This window comes from Geotrypetes seraphini, chromosome 1, assembly GCF_902459505.1.
Source record: "Geotrypetes seraphini chromosome 1, aGeoSer1.1, whole genome shotgun sequence".
NCBI lineage: Eukaryota > Metazoa > Chordata > Amphibia > Gymnophiona > Dermophiidae > Geotrypetes > Geotrypetes seraphini.
In genome coordinates this window covers 474,796,187-474,815,992 of record NC_047084.1, presented here as the reverse complement: position 1 = coordinate 474,815,992, position 19,806 = coordinate 474,796,187, and the positions used below count along the sequence as shown (strand labels likewise).

General features: G+C 45.2%; 1 protein-coding gene across 5 annotated transcripts in view; it reads right to left on the bottom strand.

The window, feature by feature from the left end:
• PIP5K1B (phosphatidylinositol-4-phosphate 5-kinase type 1 beta) overlaps positions 1-16,736 on the bottom strand; it is a 257,847-nt gene extending 241,111 nt beyond the window's left edge. For 3 of the 5 annotated variants that reach the window (XM_033924953.1, XM_033924911.1, XM_033924930.1), the window contains exon 1: positions 16,604-16,736. The gene's annotated coding sequence lies outside the window, so the exon portion shown is untranslated. Of the gene's footprint in view, positions 1-13,005; positions 13,076-16,603 lie in introns of all 5 variants that reach the window. The other 2 variants (XM_033924921.1, XM_033924935.1) reach the window with 2 other exon arrangements.
• Between the last annotated feature and the right edge of the window lie 3,070 nt (positions 16,737-19,806).

Here is a 19,806-nt window from a genome sequence, read left to right as displayed (position 1 = left end):
CGGGGCGGTGAATGGGATAGCAGTGGCAGTGACTGGGCAGTGAAAGGGATGGCGGTGACGGTGACGGGGCGGTGAAGGGAACGGCTGTTGATGAAGAGCTACGTGTGTGTCTTTCTTCGATTCCAGCCAGAATATCAGCTTTGTGTTCAGCCAAACAGGCCCAGGTTTCGCACTGAATAAAGTATTTTATAATTTTTCACTATTCTGTTTATTTAATATTTCATAATAAAGTAATTATAAAATACTTTCTTTGTGTTTATTTGATTCCTATTCAAGAGAATTACTTTATATATAGTCAATATAGGCACAGAGTTAAATTTTTTAACATTTTCTAATGGTGGTGTGCCTCGTGATTTTTTTCATGAAACAAGTGTGCCTTTGCCCAAAAAAGGTTGAAAAACACTGCTCTAGAGGGACAGTATGTGAGGAATGCTTGCAATGCCACTGCCCATGCTTTACCTATTTTGTGGCGAGGCAGTGGGTCTACTTCTGTGTGCAGGACCGCTTTAATTTTCCAGTTTTACTTGTTCTCATATACCGCCTATCAATGGAGATTGTCTAAGCATTTTTATATTCAGATACTCAAGCATTTTTCCCGGGGAGCTCACAATCTACCTAACGTAGTTTCACCTATGGGGCCCTGGGAAAACCTTTGTGTATGGATTCCCCTCCAATCTAGCAGCAGCCTCCCTTTGTCCGTCCCCCCCCCCCACCCCCCAAGGCCAGCAGTGCTGCTTTCTTAGCCCCCTGACAGTCAAGCCACTTTCTGCCAAAAAGAATATAGCACAAAGGCATGGAGCCACAACATAGGCCTTGCTGCTGATAGCTCTGCTGGTTCTGCCCCTCAGAAATAGGAAGACAGCAACTCCATACCTAGGGTTACCATATGGCGCCAGAAAATGGAGGACAGATTGAGACACCCGGGTTTTACTTCCATAGCTGTCAATGGAAGTAAAACCTGGATGTCTCAATCCGTGCTCCTCTTTCTGGAGCCATATGGTAACCCTACGCTTTATACCACTTTTTTTCTTTCTGGAAGCAGCCTGACTGGGGGGGGAGAGGGGGGCTGCTGGACTGTGGAATGAGGGGGGAGGGAAGGAAAATGCTGGACTAGAGTACAGAGATGCCGAGGGTGGACTATACTTAAGAGTGAGATTGAAGGCCAATAAGTGAGGGTTTTCTCATGGTGCATTCGGAGAATACATTTTTGGAACAGTAAGAGAGTGACTGAGGCCTGAGGAAAGGGCTGCTGGCTCTCCTTATTAATTAATAACCCCTTCGCACTGTGAACCTAAAAATGGATTTCTGTATCATGGTATATTTACATGTTTTAAACTCAACTATTTCAAGCACTTGCCAACACTAAACCACATACACATCTATGAAAACAATTAGATTGTATTTAAAGACCCCTCAAGAGACAATGTTTTACAATTTAAACCTAATTAGATACAAGTCTGCTATAGACAATCTTCAACACACATCAGATCCTGCAAAATATTCTAAAACCCTCTCTTGAGGTAATAACAAACTAAAATTATATTAATGTTTTCATGTCATCTCAGTAAGGCCAACACCCAAACACTTCACTACAAAATACTATGCACAAACTTACACATGTATAGCAAAATATATAAATAGAAACTGAAATGCAAGATATCAGAAATGTGCATTTCCAAAAGCTAACATATTCCAATTAATAAATTCAAAATAAAATGTTCTTTTTACCTTTGTAGTCTGGGCACTTTATTTTTCCATTCGCTTTGGTCCCAGTGTTTCTTTTCTGATTTTCTAAGGGTTTTTCCTCCGAGTCTTTTCAGAGTCTCCTATCCATCTGACATTTTTCTCTCTCCATATCCACCATTCATCTTCCCTCTAAATCCCTATTCATCCTGTCCAGCATCTTCCTTCTGTGCCTCTGTCCATTTCCGCCCCCCTTTTCAGCATTGCCCCTGTGTTCCTATTGCCCCCTTTTTCACCATTGTCCCTCTGTGTCCCCATTCTTCCCGATGTGATCAATATCATCCCTGTGTCCCTATCTTTTCTAGTACTGCCTCTCTGTCTTATCTTTTTTCAGCATTGTCACTCTGTGTCCCACTGTTCCTTTTCCCTTTCTGTCTAGTACTGCCCTCTATGCCCTTCTCCTTGTGATCCCTCCCTGCCAAGTATCTCTTCCATATGTCCCTATCCCTATATTCATCTTCTCCTTTCTCTCTTTCCTTCTTCTCCCCCCTCCCCAACAAATACCCTAGGGCTAGCATCAATCTCCTGCCCTCCACCCCACAATTTGGCATTTCTTCCCTCTTGTCCCTTCCTCCAATCCAGTCTCTCTCCCTCTCACCATATCTCCCATGGGTCCAACATCTCTCCAAATATCTATTTCTCTGTCTGTCCATCTGGCTGGGGCCAAAATAAGTCTCTGAAAATTTAGGACTCCTTTTACAAAGGTGCGCTAGGGCCTTAATGCGCGCAATAGCGCATGTTAAATTCCCGAGCGCGCTAGCCGCTACCGCCTCCTTTTCACCAGGTGGTAGATTTTCGGCTACCGCACACTATAGCGCGCGGTAATTTTATGCATGCGCTAAAAACCCTAGCGCACCTTCGTAAAAGGAGCCCTTGATGGAACAGGACAAAATTTGATGTGGAAAAAAAACTGTGAAAATATACATTCAGATTGAAAATGGAACAACTGGAACTAGCTTCCAAAAAATTTAACTCCCCTGAAATTGGCACAATTCCATGAGCTTCACTCCACAGGCTTTTTCCACTTGTTTACCCATACTCAGTTTCCTCTGAAGAGATTATAGCTTGGGATGATTACAAACTAGTCCTGATTGCCATCATGCTAAAATTCAAGAACTGCAATGGCCATTAGGCCTGTGCTTTTTTTTTTTTTTTTAACAAGACTTACTGGTAGATCATTTCACTTTCCAAAGAGATGCTTGGCTGCCTTATCTAAGCATCATCCCTAGATACTGTGGAACTAACAGAAAGCTACAAAAAAATGCTATAACCCATTCCTTACTTTGCCTCAGACATCAGAGACTGGTACCCTGAAAAATATTGCACCCTGGCAATGCCCTATTTACCCCACCCTGTCCTCTCTCTTGATGTCTTTACGTTTCTTACCCTTTTTTCTCATTATTTCATTAGTAATGCCTCCCAGATTTTACTGCACAGATACCTTGGGGCTTTTAGCCCTGAAATGTTTCTGTTTGCTGTGGGGAAGAATAGCTTTGTAAGAGGCAGGTGGACAGAAGGGTGCGAAAGCAGTGAAGCAGAGTGATACGAGACTACACTGTATATTACTCTGTTTCTATCAGCATTCAAGAGAAGCATGAGTTTAGCAGTTAGGTATTTGTCCGGACTGTTCCAAATCCTTAGCACGCAATCATAAAACAGCCCCTACTGGATGTTAAAGTGGCAGTGCCAGCCAAGCTCTTTCCAATAATTCAGCCAGCCATTAAACAGGATCAGGAAAGCTCTTTGTTCTGAATTTTTAATTCATTCCGAGGAGATATATTCATGTTTCTGATTTCTAAAGGCATACCACCAACATGAAACTAAGAAAATCAAGGCCTTGCAGTGCTTCTCATTATGAGTCCCACGCAGCTGTCACCCAGATACACAAGCACAAGTGTAAAGACAGCATGAAGAAATGAAGGCTTAAGGAATAAGGCTAAAAAAAAATATCAAATATGTGTGTGCTCATGAGAAATGAAATGTAATAGGCAATGCCATTCTAATGTGGCTACAGAGAAGGAAGTAATGGTGACATTTATCTTTTTTTTTTTTAACTTTATTTAGTTTTTAATGCCAACAAAAAGTGCAATACAATTTACATACAAATAATAATAATCAAATAAGCACTTATAAACAATCAGAATCTATACAAAAAATAAAATTCCCTCCACCATCCAACATTACCATCAGGAATAACAAATGATATACCCCCCTACCACTACCCCTCCCGAATGTATGGGTGCAAAACAACAGAAAATAAAGATTAAGGGCAACTATAACAAATCTACAAAAAATATCAGTGGACTCCAAACCAATTTGAATATCTTATTATGCCCCAGCAAGTCAGCATTCATTTTCTTATACAGTTAAGCATAAGCTTGCCCACCAGAAAGTGCTCCCAATTCTTCCAATTGTGAGTAATCATTTGCATGACTATCTAGGTGACATTTATCTGACAGGGTGTCTGCCCCCCTTTGCTCTGCTCTTCTTTTATAGACTCGGACTGATAGTTAGCTATCTGTAGCAGAGTAGGAGTGGCCTAGAGGTTAGAGCTGGAGCCTCAGCACACTGAGATTGCAAGTTTGATCCCAGTGCTGCTCCTTGTGTCCATGGGTAAGTCACCTAACCCTCCACTGCCCCAGGTACGTCAGACTGTGAGACCACCAGGGCAGATAGGGAAAATATTTAGAGTAGATCGCATTTTAAACGTGAATTGTTAAGAATCCCCTTTGGATATAAGTGGTATATAAGTAAATAATAATATTCAATAGTGCCATATGTTTAAGTACTACCACTGACTGTATGTACTATATTCTTTCTTTCTTTCTTTCTTTTTTTTTATTCTTTATTGATTTTCATACTTCAATAGTGCAATACATGAATATATAACATATAATACGTCAATACAAGCACATTCAACTTACAATTATACATAGTTAATCATTTTCTCCCACCCATCCACTCATTCAATGATTATTCCATAAAACACAGCAACATAGAGTTCCCCAATAATCTTACCCTAATCAAATTAATAATATCCTCCCCTCCTCCCACCCGTCCTTGGATGTGTATGAAAATAAACAAAAACTGACTTATAAACAAAGACCTGCTATAGTAAAGTAACATAAGATGCCAACGGACTCCCTCCTGCCCATATCCGATCGGTGGGGTGGGGGTTCGGCAGGGCAGGAAGGGTTGGGCTTCCTCCTGTCCTTATTGGTTCGGGACGGGGGGGGGGGGATCGCAGCAGGAGAGATTGGGCATCTCTCCTGTAGTGATGGCGATCCCCCACCCCCCCCCCCGAACCGCGGCACTTCGGGAGATGCCTCATCTCTCCTGCCGCAATCCTCACCCCTAAGAGCCGCGGTTCGGGGGGATTGGGGGATCGCCTTCACGGCAGGGGAGATGATCTATCTCTCCTGCCGTGATCGTTGCGATGTGGGATGGGCAGTTTGCTGGGGCCGTTGAGCTGATCACAGCAGCTGCGATCAGCTCAGCGGCCCGTTTTTGGCACTTATACCTGTTTTGACTTGGTCTAAGTCAAAAAGTATAAGTGCCGACTAGGCAACCTGTTAAACCTTTTGGTTATACCTGCTGTACGACCAAGGGCTCCTTTTACGAAGCCACGTTAGCGGTTTTAGCGAACGCAGCTTTCTAGCGCTAGCACTACGCGGCTAGAACTAATGCCAGCTCAATGCTGGTGTTAGCGTCTAGCACGGCCGACAGTTTAGCGCACGCTATTACACACATTAAACCGCTAATACGGCTTCATAAAAGGAGCCCTAAGTCTAAATCGGCCCACTTCCCACCCTTTTCTCTCCTCTAAAAATGCTTCTTTTCCCTCTAGGCGTTTAGAGGCAGGGGAAAGGCCTAAGCTGGTTTTAAAACCAGCTTTGATATCGGTACTTGGTCAATCTGGCTTTTTGATCATCCAAGTACCGATTTAGGCCACTTTTAAGATGTTTTTTTGTTTTGATTATGATCCTCCTGGCTTTTAAAATATCAAGCCCATTGTTTCTAGGGCAAAGATCTTCCTTCTGCTTCATCTAATTGAGTAAAGCAGTCCTTGTCTTCAGCTGGACTCCAATAGCCATGAGATTCTCAAGAGGAGAAGGAATTTTGGCCTTAGTTCATTTTAGCTCGGTATCCCTCAAACTTTTTTAGCTCCGGCATACTAAAAGGAGCAATTTTTTTTTCGTAGAACATTATAATTGAAATTATAAAATTGCAAAACCAACAAAAAATTAAAATCTGAGAGTTATTTATTTAAAATTCTTTACGCCAGGGGTGCCCAATACGTCGATCGCGATCGACAGGTCGCTCACTCAGGTGACCCCAGTCGATCGCAGAGCGGGTTCCCTTCTTCCCTTCTCTTTTTTCCCCTCCTGACTGGCCCGCCTCTTGAAGAACGCCAGCCAATCAGAGTGCTGGCAGGGCAGGGTGAAGGTCGGTGGCGTACCAAGTGGGGGGGGCGGTCTGCCCCAGGTGCACGGCTTGAAGGGGTGCGCAGCCGGCCAGGTGCAGGTCCTCCTGCCCTTCCTTTCCCCCTGTCCGCGCTCAGGGCTCGTGCCTGCCTGGTCCTGTGCCGCCGCCCAAATGGTGCTGTTCAACTCTCGCGAGACTCGCGGGAGTTGACGGCACCATTCGAGCGGCGGCGCAGGACCAGGCAGGCGCGCTCGGGGCTCGCGTCTGACTTTCACTTCCGGCGCAGATGGGGGAGCCTGCCGAGCTGACACAATTTGGCCGGCACGAGACCAGGCAGGCATGCTCGGGGCTCACACCTGCCTATTACTGCCGCAGCAGATGGGGACTTGGGCGGCTGTCCAGCAGGGAAGGCTGCCGATGCAGCGCTGGACCGCCAGGATTGCATCAAGGAACCGGGGGTGAGGGGATGTTTAAAATACCAGGATAGCCATCTAGGGAGGGAAGGAGGGATTTTAAAAAGTACGGGGGGTATGATTAAAAAAGGTACTGGGGGATACGTAGGTGGATGATTTAAGGTACTGGGGGGTATGGGGGATGGTTTAGGGTACGTGAGGGGTATGGGGCCAGCCTGCCTGTCACTAGGCCTGCCTGCCTTGTGCCCTGTCACTGCCTAGCGGCAGTGGTTTGGGAGGAGGGCAGGGAGAAAGAAAGAAAGGGGGCAGGCAGGGAAACAGAAGGAAAGAAGGGAAACAGAAAAAAATAAAGGGGGCATGAAGAGAGAAAAAAAGAAAGGGAGGCAGGGAGAAAGAAAGAGAAGGGAGAGAGGAAGAAAAAGTTGGGGGAGGGAATGAGGTCTGGAGGAGAGGAAGCATACAGGCTGAAAGAAGGGAAGAAAGATTGAATGCACAGTCAGAAGAAGAAAGTGCAACCAGAGACTCATGAAATCACCAGACAAGGTAGGAAAAATTATTTTATTTTCAATTTAGTGATCAAAATGTGTCTGAATTTATATCTGCAGTCTATATTTTGCACTATGGCCCCCTTTTACTAAACCGCAATAGCGGTTTTTAGCGCAGGGAGCCTATGAGCATCGAGAGCAGCGCTGGGTATTCAGTGCAGCTCCTTGCGCTAAAAACTGCTATTGTGGTTTAGTAAAAAGGGAGGGGGGTATATTTGTCTATTTTTGTATGGTTGTTACTGCCTTGACCTCTTTGAAAAAACCCTGGAATAGGAATGATATTTAACATTTTCTCAGTGTACAGTGTGCTTTGTGTTTTTTTTAAAATTTTATTGTTGGTAGATCATTTTGACTTGGTCATTTTAAAAGTAGCTCACAAGCCCAAAAAGTGTGGGCACCCCTGCTTTACGCTATGTATGGGTAATTGTAACAATGGTGAAACTAAAGTAGATAGAATAGAATTGCTAATCAATGCGATGGATGAGCTTGTTTTTGAGTGCAAATTAACTCAAAGTTTGGCTCGATAGTTGACAAGCAAACCCACATTTCATCATCCACCATTTGCAGTCCTCTTTTTCTCAGTTTAATTTCTGTCATAGCTGAAAATCCAAGTTCGCAAAGATAAGAAGATCCAAATGGTAACAAAGCCTTGTTGCTCAAGTTCGGAGAACTACTACATAAAAAAATAAAACTAAAATTGCTTGCTGCTAGTTTTCAAGGACCGATCATGCCAAAAAATGCTGCTTGTCTAGGCACACGCAGATGCTCATAACATTGACAGACTTACATACACGATGTGCATGTCATCTATTCTAATGTATACTTATGATGGGAATTTTTAAAAATAAAATAAAATTCTGGAATCTCTCATGGCACACCCAAAATCGCTTCAGGGACTGTGTCATGGCACACAGTTTGAAAAGCCACCGTCGTAGCTGATGGTGAATTACAATCAAATACTTAATTCACTTTCCTATCCCTGGAGGGCTAACAATCTAAGGGGCCTTTTCATAAAACATTACTGTGGCTCTAACCTGGATTTACTGTGGGTTTTATTAGTTGAGTAATACTCAAATGATTTCATTGCAGGTATTAATTAACCTGTGTGGAAACCATTACCGCAGACCCTATTAACATGCATTAAAATAATATATGTTAATGTGTGCATTCTGTGGCCTAAAAAAAAAAAAATAGTTTTGCTCGCACATTGTGTATGGGAAACTTTTTAGGTCTGGAGAAACCTAGAAGGGTTGGTTGAGAGGAGTGGGTATCTAGAGACCCTCCTTCTCTCCCTCCAACTCAACTACCCTACTCCAGACTGCTTCTTGCACCAGCCCCTAGTAGCTTACCTCCCTCTTCTGAACTTAACTCTATCCAACACCCTCAAAAGAGATTCCTTGGTAGTCTAATGGGCCCCCCAATTGCTTTCTGACCTGCCCTCTTCCCCTATACTAAAAAAACTAAGATGTCACTGTGGCCTAACAAATTTTCTAATAGTCTAGTAATAGTCTAAAAAAAACCCATCCCTGGTTATCTGGTAGGTTCTCCCACTGATTCCCAGCCTCAAGACTAGCCTCTGACCCTATACCTTGAACAAGGCAGGAACGATGCCCACTTGCTCCTGCCTCCGGCACTGTGATCTTCATGATGGTGGCACTCTGCTTCACACAATGCATCCTGGGATGCATCAAGCAGGGCCTGTCTACCGAAATTGATTACAGCAGTATTTCCCAAGTCGGTCCTGGAATACCCTCTTGGCAGTCAGGTTTTCATAATATCTTCAATGATTATGCATGAACTAAATTTGCACATAATTAAGGCAGTGTATGCAAATCATGAATATTCATTCTGGAAATCCTTAAAACCTGACTGGTGAGGAGGTATTCCAGGACTGACTTGGGAAACATAACGTAACATAAAATTTTATTTCTATCCCGCAATACCTTGCAGTTCAATGCGGGTAACAAACAATAAAAGAAACTGTTCATATACAGCAAATCACAAGTATAATTCACACAATTAATAAATTGACAATCATAAATGAATATTTAAATGCCATAAATCTAAATATTACTTAAACAACTAGGGGCTCCTTTTACAAAGGCACGGTAGCGGTTTAACGCGTGTAATAGCGCGCGCTAAACCACCGGTCGTGCTAGCCGCTACCGCTTCCTCTTGAGCAGGTGGTAGTTTTCGGCTAGTGCGGGGGTAGCACGTGATTAAACGTTGCGCACATTAAAGCCGCTACCGCGGCTTCGTAAAAGGAGCCCTAGGTTTTAAGCAGTTTTCTAAACTGGAGATAAAATGCAGAATTTCTTTTTTTTTTTTTTTTTTAAAAGCATACATTTCTGATTCCCAGCTTGCTGCCTGGTAAGAAAGCAATCTATTCTGAAATTTCTTAAACATGAATCCTCTGGCTGGGTAAACACAAGGAATGTCAGATTTTGCAAAGAGTGAAGAAAGTCATTTAATACAAAGCGATACAGTAAATAACTAGGCACTGAACTGTGAAGTGCCTTACACCATATTTCCCCGTATATAGGCCGCCCCTCTGCGTAGGCCGCACCCTTGTATAGGCTGCAGAAAAGGGCAACCTATGTTTAAAAACCGGAAGATAAGCCACTCCACGGTATTAGCCGTGGCTTATCTTCCAGTACCTCCCCTGCCTTTTTCAATCATCCCCCCACCCCCGGTACCTCCTTCAAAACCCTCTCGCTATCTCCAGCGGTGCAGGGCGGCTGTGATCTCTTCTGCATCCTGCCTGCCCCCGCACCGTCCACTGAATGGCCGACGTCAGCTCTTGCGGGACTCGCAAGAACTGACGTCAGCCACTCAGCAAGCGGTGCGGGGACAGGCCAGATGCCGAAGAGATCACAGCCGCTCTGCACCGCTGGAGATTCAAGCCGTGCACCGTCCAGCAAGGGGGCTCCAAAAAAGGTACCGGGGGGGATGATTTTAAATGGCTACATAGGCTGCCCCATTTAACTAGGCCGCGCCCCATACATGTGTTTGTAAAACTCATGTATAGGCCACGGCCTATATATGGGGAAATACAGTAATAATAAAAAAAAAAATTTAACTTAAATACATGCCTCCACAGGTAACCAATGCAATTTCCGAAAGTAAAATGTAATATGATCTGAACTTTCTAAATTTAAAATCAGACGAACCGCCGTGTTTTGTAACATGTGGAACCTTCAAAGATGCTTCTGGGTACCAGACAATATAACTATATTATAGTAGTCTATAACCGATAAAACTAAACACTGCACCAACAATTGAAACGCTGGATTAGAGCATTCAGTGTTATTTTTGTGGTGCCAATTCTGCATTAGAGTGAAGACTTTACTGGGAAGCTTTGTGCAGCAGCCCTTAAATTTGAATCTTGAGATACAACAGAGAGTTAATTGACTTGCCTGAGATTGCAAAAAGCAGCATCAATAGGATCTGAACCTTGGTTTCCCATGGTTTTCAGTATCACCTCTATGCTGACGATTCCACACCATAGTGCGGTTTTTAGCAACGGCCATGGCGGTAACAGCTCAGACGCTCATAGAATTCATATGAAAGTCGGAGCTTTTACCGCCGCAACCAGTGCTAAAACCACGTTACGGTTTTGGAAAAGAGAACATAAAAGCATAAAGAATTGCCACTGAGAGGTCCATCGTGCCCAGCAGTCTGCTCACACGGCATCCCTTGGGTCACAGACCAGTGCCCTAACTGAGACTAGCCTTACCTGCGTACGTTCTGGTTCAGTAAGAACTTGTCTAACTTTGTCTTGAATCCCTGAAGGGTGTTTTCCCCTATAAAAGCCTCCGGAAGAGCGTTCCAGTTTTCTACTACTCTCTGGGGTAGGTTAGGCTACTCCTCCATCCCCCAGGTGTCCTTACTCCTTGCAACTGATCCCATGGTTTTGGACTCAGGCTTACCCCCTTTCTCCCCAAATATGTTCTGTTTGTGGTTCTTGTCAGTTTGTATTTTTATTAGACCATAAACTTGAGAAGCAAGGACCTATTAAATGTGCAAAAACAGCACTGCTTCCACCTAGTAGATACTATATACAAATTTAAGAAAAACACCAGCAAAAGACTCAAGGCCAGCTCAAGGGACAGTAGTGCCCCCCCCCCCCCCATCAATTCCAATGCCCCCTCCCTCCTTCTCCTCCCCCCCCCCCTTCTGCAGGTTCAGTATATGTTCTTCTCTGTGGTCCACATCTCCCTCCCCTCCCCCCCAACCAGACTCTCTTGCCCCTTCCCTGCGGATCCAACACTAGTTCCTCACCTCTCTCATTCTACAGCAGTGGTCTCAAACTCAAACCCTTTGCAGGGCCACATTTTGGATTTGTAGGTACTTGGAGGGACTCAGGAAAAAATAGTTAATGTCTTATTAAAGAAATGACAATTTTGCATGAGGTTAAACTCTTTATAGTTTATAAATCTTTCCTTTTGGCTAAGTCTCAATAATAATATTGTAATTTATAGCTAAAGAGACATATGATCAAAAAACTATTTTATTTTACTTTTGACATTATGATAAACATACCGAAGGCCTCAAAATAGTACTTGGGGCCGCATGTGGCCCCCGGGCCACGAGTTTGAAACCACTGCTCTACAGTCTTGTAAAATTTATTGCAGCTACCGACGGCAGCAGCAGCAGCATGACAGACTACCTTCAGCCAGCGCCTAGGGGCTCCTTTTACTAAGCTGCGATAGCGTTTTTAGCGCGCGCATAATTGCCATGCGCGCTAAACCCGCGCTACACGGCTATAACTAACGCCAGCTCAATGCTGGCATTAGCGTCTAGCTCGCACGGCAATTCTGCGCTTGCATCAGAGGAGGTAGGACACGGCAGAGGGAAGACTCATACGATGGCTAATGGCAGCCTGTCACCAAAGTAAACTTTACAGGACCACAGGGGAATGAGAGAGGTGAGGGAGCAATGCTGGACCCACTGCAGAGAGAGGAGAAAAGGCTTAGCCTGCAGACTAGAGAATGACACGGGGACAAATTTTTCCCTGTCCCCGCAGGAACTCATTTTCCCGTCCCATCCCGGCGAGTTCTTTTCCTATCCCTGCCCCATTCCTACAAGCTCTGTCCTCATCGGCACAAGTCCCAAACAGTTTAAAATCATAACTGTTTGAGGCTTGTGTGGTTAAGGCAAAGCTTACAGGAATGGGACAGGGACAGAACTCGCGGGGACAGGACGGGGAAGTTGAGTTCCTGCGGAGATGGGTACATATTTGTCCCCATGTCATTCTCTAGTGCAGAAACACTTGCTATCAAGAAAGGATGTCCAAATAATAAGTATCAACATCCAATATTATTCAGCACTGTAAACAACCATACTTCAATACATTAAAAAAGGAGAAAAGACCTCAGTGTCTAAAGGGGTTTCTAAAAAAAACATCCCATTTAGACAAGCCAATCTCAAAATCACCACTTTGAGATCAGCCGACACATCCTCGGTCAAAAACTCCATGATAAGTGGAATTATTATAAAATAACAAAGTCCTTAAATATCATCACTTATCTGCAAATGTAGTATTCCAAATGTTCTTTCACACAGTGCTGAGATGAAAAACCCACACAGAGGAGCGTGAGCATAAAGCACGGCAGCTAAACATTCATGATCGCCTGCTTAATATTTCCACAATATCCAACAGGGCTCCCTGTTTCGCCACAATCGAGCTTCTTCAGGGAATTGAGCGTCTGTTAACCCGCTTCCTCTCCTTTTTTTATGCATTGAAGTATGGTTGTTTGCAGTGCTGAATAATATTGGGTGTTGTCTTTGGATACTTATTCTCTAGTGCAGACCATTTAAGGTCAGAAGCTGGATGTTTTGGCGCCCTTAATCACTAGCACCTTGGGCTACAGCCTCACCTGGTCCAATGGTTAAGCCACCCCTGAAAAGACTACAAGGGGATTCCTCAAAGTCAGGAAGCAGATGTGGCTATTAAAAAAAAAAAAAAAAATAAACCTCTAACTAGTATTACTACTACAGATCATAGCACGTCACATTCAGGGAACATATCTACTAGGGCGAAAATGAAAATGTCTACTTCATATGACATCAATGACCACTCAAAGCATTCAAGATAATGAAGGGAATAGACTTACTAGATAAAGACAAGTTTTCAGGATTTCCCCAATGAATATACATGAGATCTAGGTGCATGCACTGCTTTCAATGCATATTCATTGGGAAAATCCTGAAAACCCGACTGGATTGCGGCCCTCGAGGAGGGACTTTGAGATCTCTGCCCTAAAACTACTGGAATACTAGTTTGGGATCTTTTTTTCCCCATTATGAATGAGCATGGCATTATTGCTTAAACGGGAGACAGTGAGCAAAATTCACCTCTGAATGATAGCAGTCCCCATTAGATACAGCAGCAATGCTGAGGACTCAGGGATCTCAAAGTCCCTCCTTGAGGGCCGGAATCCAGTCCTGTTTTCAGGATTTCCCCAATGAATCTGCATTGAAAGCAGTGCATGCACATAGATCTCATCATATTCATTGGGGAAATCCTGAAAACCCGACTGGATTGCGGCCCTCGAGGAGGGACTTTGAGATCCCTGAATTCTAAACCCACCTCCTTCTCACCCCACCTTTCTCTATTTCTGTGGACAACATTCTCCTCCTCCTTATCTTGTCAGCTCGCAACCTCGGAGTCAGTCTTTGACTCTTCTCCTCTGCTCAAATCCAACAAACCGCTAAAGCCTGTCACTTCTTCCTCTATAATATTACCGAAATCAGACTTCTCCTTTCCGAGCACACTCCCAAAACCCTTATCCACACTCTCGTCATCTCTTGCTTAGATAACTGCATCTTCCTTCTCAGTCTTTCACTCAACATCTCTCGCCCCTTCAATCCAGTCAACATTCTGCTGCACGACTTACCATATGTACTCGAATATAAACCAAGATTATTGGGCCAAAAAAATAGCACAAAATGAGGGTCTCGGTTTATATTCTGGTCAGCATTGATGACCCCCCCCCCCAAACCTGTTTGCAGGCTTCTGCCGAGCCTGCCATGAGAACTGGTGGTCCAGCGGTGGCCGGGACAGGAGGGATCCCTCCCGCCTTCTGCCCCAGCCTGATTCTAATTATTTTATCTCCCTTCCGCCTCCCCCCGTGTACCTTAAGTATCCCTGATGGTCCAGTGGTGAATCATAGCAGGAGCAACCTTCCTTCGCTCCTGCCCGTGCAGAGCCACTAGCTGATTGGCTGCTGCAAGTTCTCACGGTCCCGTGAGAACTCGTGGCAGTCAATCAGCTAGTGGTTCTGCACGGTGGAGGCCTGCAAGGCATTGGGAAGTAGGGGGGAAAGGGTACATAACCTGGCAGGGAGGGAGGGGGGCTGGGCACAGAGACTGGCAAGAATGTGAGTGAGGGGGCTGGATGGCAAAGCAGCAAGGGAGGGGGAACAGGGTACAGAGTCTGACAGGGCAAGGCAAAGAACTGCACTTGAATATTACCCCCTCCCCCCAGTTTATATTCAAGTCAACCTTATTTTCCTCCTTTCTGGGGGGTAAAAAAAGGTTACCTCAGTTTTTATTCAGGTCGGTTTATATATGGTATATTCTGCAAGAGCCGCCACACTGAGATTGTCAGTCTCCGTTTCTAGCAGTATTTAAATCCAAACTAAAAGCCTACTTTTTCAAGGCTGTTTTCAACTCCTAACTCACACTCACCATAGGATACCTATGTCCATCCTAACCTTCGCTCTGCAAGAAACTCTCCAACTCCTATTTGTCCTGCTTGTTTTAATTAGATTGTAAGCTGTTCTGAGCAGGGACCATCTATTACACACATGTACAGCGCTGAGTACGCCTTTCAGCGCTATAGAAATGATAAATAAGAGTACTAGAGAAATGTATTCTCTCTCACTTCCGCAGGGATATCCAAACTGGGTTCCTCAAGAAATTAGATCACAGGATCTCGTACTGTATATGTTTACATACACTGAGCATTCCTCGGTGTATGAAAAAATATTTTAAGGGTCCCACCATAGCAAAACGCTTGGGAATCACTGCACTAGGGGCTTCATGTTCAGGTAGCGTTTTCCCACTGCCATAAAAAGAGAAGACTGCTTATAAACCAATCAAAAGTCGACCGGCATGGAGCCTATGTACTAAGCACCTTCTCCACAGACACAAAATGAAGGATCCCTTTTAGCACACAGAGGTACTCATTTTCAAAAGCACATAGATTTACATAACTTTGTAAGTCTATGTGCTTTGAAAATGAGCCTCTTAAGCTATATCAGTGGTTCCCAACCCTGTCCTGGAGGTCCACTAGGCCAATCAGGTTTTCAGGCTAGCCCTAACGAATATCCATGGTGCAGGTCTGCATGCCTGTCACTCGCACTATATGCAAATTTCTCTCATGCATATTCATTAGGGCTAGCCTGAAAACCCGATTGGCCTGGTGGTCCTCCAGGACAGGGTTGGGAACCCCTGAGCTATATCCACCCCGATTCAAAATATAGCTGAGAGCTTCTACGATACAGTGCCGGAGCCAGACCTTCCAGAGGAGTTGTCAAACAGAACGGTATCACAAAATACCGGCACAATCTTTAAGGGCAATGGCTAAAAATTAGGCAGCAAAGGACAGCCGGATGTGGCAAAAAAAAAAAAAAAAAAAGCCAGTTCTGAGCGTGTCCTTTGGAAACACCAGCAGCAGACTCTCCACTGGGACGGCAGCTTCCAGGGTGCACGAGTACGGTCATCTGATGCCGGCAGCAATGTGGCAACCAAGTCTGAAATCCAGAAGCCAGCGGTGGCCAGTTCCATCGCTGTTGTGCACATTACAGATAATACATTTAAAGGAAGGCAAAGCAAACGCATCTTGCTTTCCTTTGTATGCTATTAGCTCGGTATTACCTCTGACGACCCAAACCACCTCCCTCTCAAAATGCATTTGTGGGGGTGGGGAGGGTTTGCAGAAAAAAAAAAAAAAAAACCCAGTTCACCGTGTAACTTGTGTACAGGTGGTACATTAGTGCTGTTCCACAGCATTCATTTTAATACCCGAGGTAATAAACAGTGAAAACTCCCTCCAAATAACTTCCTGTCCCTACAACCGTGACAATCAACCACATCAAGCAAGGAGGCCAACCGGGAAGTATTACATGAAATGTCTGCCTTCAAGGACTTCAAGTGCAGTAAACATATTTTAGCACTAGAAGAAATGATCCTAACCTTAGGGGAGAGGGGGAGAGTCAGGGAGTGAATGCTGTCACCTAGCAAGCAAGCGTCACAACAAAAATATCCGAATCGGGGCGATTGCAGCTTTTTTTTTTTTTTTTTTTCCTGCCAGAACCCCAGCGCTGGCTCCCCCAACACCTGCTCCAGCCGGATCCCCGGTGCAGCATTACAGCACCAGGAGACGGGAAACACCAGCCGCAGTAGCATCCCGATGCTCCCTTCCTGCCCCCGCTCCCCCCCCCTATATACAGACAGGCGAGCTCTTCTTACCTGTCTGCATGCCCGCTGCTCCTAACGGTGGCGGCCGCTCTGGATCCCGCGCGCGGCAGAGGACGGACCCGACTCGGCTCGAGCAATAACCCCTGTGCGAAGCCTGAGACGAGCTGAGAGGAGCGAACGACGCGCCGCCCAGGCCCCGCCCCGAGGCAGTTCGGCTCCTCCCCCTCCCCCTCCCTCTCCCTCTCCCTTCGTCGCGCGGGGACCTTGCTGGGCACCTTGCTGGGAGCGGCAGCCGACTGAGAGAAAGAGACTGGACGAGAGGTGGGGCCGGAGGGGAAGATGATCCAAACGGAGGGAGTTAAGAGGACGAAGAAGGATAGAGGGAGTAGCAGGATAAAAGAGATACAGATAATTTTTTTTTTTTTTGGGGGGGGGATTAAAATGATGGACGACAGGAGCTGAAGGAATAGGGGGGGAAAGGGCATGATGGAGGACTAGGATAAGCAAAAGAGGGAGAGTGGGGTGATGGGGGTTCTGGGATTCTCAGGATCTAGGGCAGACCACCTTAAGAATGGAATGCTCTTTTATGACAGCAGCAGGCTGTCTTTCAGTAGGGAATCCCCATGCTCTTTCACCGGTCTCTATAAAGTCCTGCCCCCTATGATGCAGTACTTTTCTTCTGTGGCTGAGATTGGCAGAGAAGGACCAATGATGGCAGCATAAGGGGAGGAGACTTCCTGCAGAATGGCAGAAAATGAGTCAAAACAGTTGGTGCAAGTAACAAACCTAAATGGTATGCAAGATAGTGGAAGCTGCTGCAGAGAGTGAATGTGGGGGACTGAAATATAGGAACATATGAATTACCGCTGCTGAGTCAGACCAGTGGTCCATCGTGCCCAGTAGTCCACTCACGTGGCGACCCTCTGGTCAAACACTAGTGCCCTGAGACTAGCCCTACCTGCTTGTATGTTCCAGTTCAGCAGGAACTTGTCTAACTTTGTCTTGAATCCCTGGAGGGTTTTTTCCCCTATGACAGACTCCGGAAGAGCATTCCAGTTTTCTACCACTCTCTGAGTGAAGAAGAACTTCCTTACTTTCATACAGAATCTATCACCTTTCAACTTAAGAGAGTGCCCTCTCATTCTCCCTATCTTGGAGAGGGTGAACAACCTGCCCTTATCTACTAAGTCTATTCCCTTCAGTACCTTGTATGTTTCGATCAATCAATATGTTCCAGAAAGAAGCAAAATAAATAGTAGACAAAGTGAAGGGGTGAAGTGGGACAGTGGCAGGAAACATCCATATTCTGTACTCCTTCCCCATCAAAAGCACTGGATCTTCCAGTATCCAGTAGGATCTCCCAAGATCCTGCAATTTTGACCGCCAAAAGGGCTGTATACACCTGGATTCAGCACCCTTCACCACCTGTAAGGCAAGGACATCCATTTCATGCACTCCTCTATCAAAAGCAGAGGACCTGCCAGGAGATACAACCCTTCCTGGGATCAGAATTGCAGGATCCTTACACATCCTGCAGGATCCTGTGATTTTGATGGGGAAAGAGTGTAAGGAATAGATGTTTCCTGCCATATAGGTGGTGAAGGGTGCTGAATCCAGGGGGATACAGCCCTTCCTGGGGTCAGAATTGCAGGATACTGGTACGGAGTCTTGTGGACCCTGCCCTAGTCCTCTGTGTTTAGGAGGCCAGTGTAGGGATGTCACACAAGAAACACACACACACAGTCTTAGAGTCAGGATGGAGGCGCTTCCTAATGGATGGTCTCTCATCCTTTTATTGAGAATCTTAGCTCCATTAATTACTTAGCTAATGCTCAACAAGGTTATAATTTCTTCATGCATTTACAGTGAGGATTATAGCAAGGTAACTCAATTGTTTACATATTTCATGTGCTTCTCAAAGCTACTATCTCACGTGACATAAGAATACATCATAACAGTTACAATATAGTGATTTCCTTTGTGTACACTTCTGATATGTCTAAAATCTTACTATAGCATGTGACAGTCCAAAGATTATAATGCATGCTCCTTAAGCCTCTCGGGATTAGCCTTAAACTCAGGGCCTGCTTTTTCACATAGGCAAGGTCTGATCTTATACAAGATAAGGGATAAAATAAAGGTAGACTTCGGTCAGGTTAATATGTGACAAAAAGGGAGGGGGGAATGCCTCAGCATTGTCCCAAGGTGCAAGCATTTTCCTTGCTTTTAGAATGTCGATGTGGCAGGAGGGGAGAGGGAATGAGAAAGGATAGGGGGATTGAGGGGTACAGATAGGGGTAGATAAGGTATAGAAGGAATATAGACAGAAAAATAAGGGGACATAGGGCTAAATCAAGAAAATCTGACAGGTCGTGGACCTGATGGGCCGCCGCGGATGCGGACTGCTGGGCGCAATGGACCTCTGGTCTGACCCAGTGGAGACAACTTCTTATGTTCTTATGATTCATACTTCCACAGGGCCTCAGATCCTCACAGAAGGCCTAAGATCCTCACACAGTGTGCTGACCTTGCCCTGGATCAGAACTTATCAGACCTCCATCCCTACAGGCCAGTCTGCTCTTACTCCCAGGGAGTTCTGTCAACTAGTTCTTGATGCTATATAAAGGAGGCCAGGTGGCACTGCTAGAGTCAGAATGAAGGGGCTGGGTGTATTCAGGTAGGGTTACCAGATTACTCATTTGGAAATCCGGACCCCTATACCCGCCCAGTTCCACCCATTCCCGCCCCCATCATGCCCCAGTCCCGCCGCCAATCCCACCCTAACCCTGCCGGGTTTTCAAAAGTCATCCAGATCTCCAGACATGTCCTCAAAAGGAGGACATTTCTGGGGGAATCCGGACATCTGATAACCCTACACTCAGGTATCCCTCACAGCCACACAAAAAGCAAAACCATGCTGCAGCTGGTGTAACTGCAGACAGAAGCATTTTGAACTTCTTTTACAGGATGTCTGAAGATAATTTACACTCTGGGTTAAAGTTGAGAAACTCATGTCCAAGAAACATGAGAGGGCAATAATCTATAGTGCACCCTGGAGTCATGTAACTTTTGAACACAAGTATTTTCTGGTAGAAGACAGATTCCACATTTACAACAGTCTCACACATTAGTCCATCCAGAAGGTGTTGATCTCCTGCTGCAGGTTTAGAAATATTAATGGAAGGAGGAGCAGCTACACCTGCTGCATTGTTTAAAAGACAGTAACATTAACTTGCCTAGGGGGAGTGTGCCGC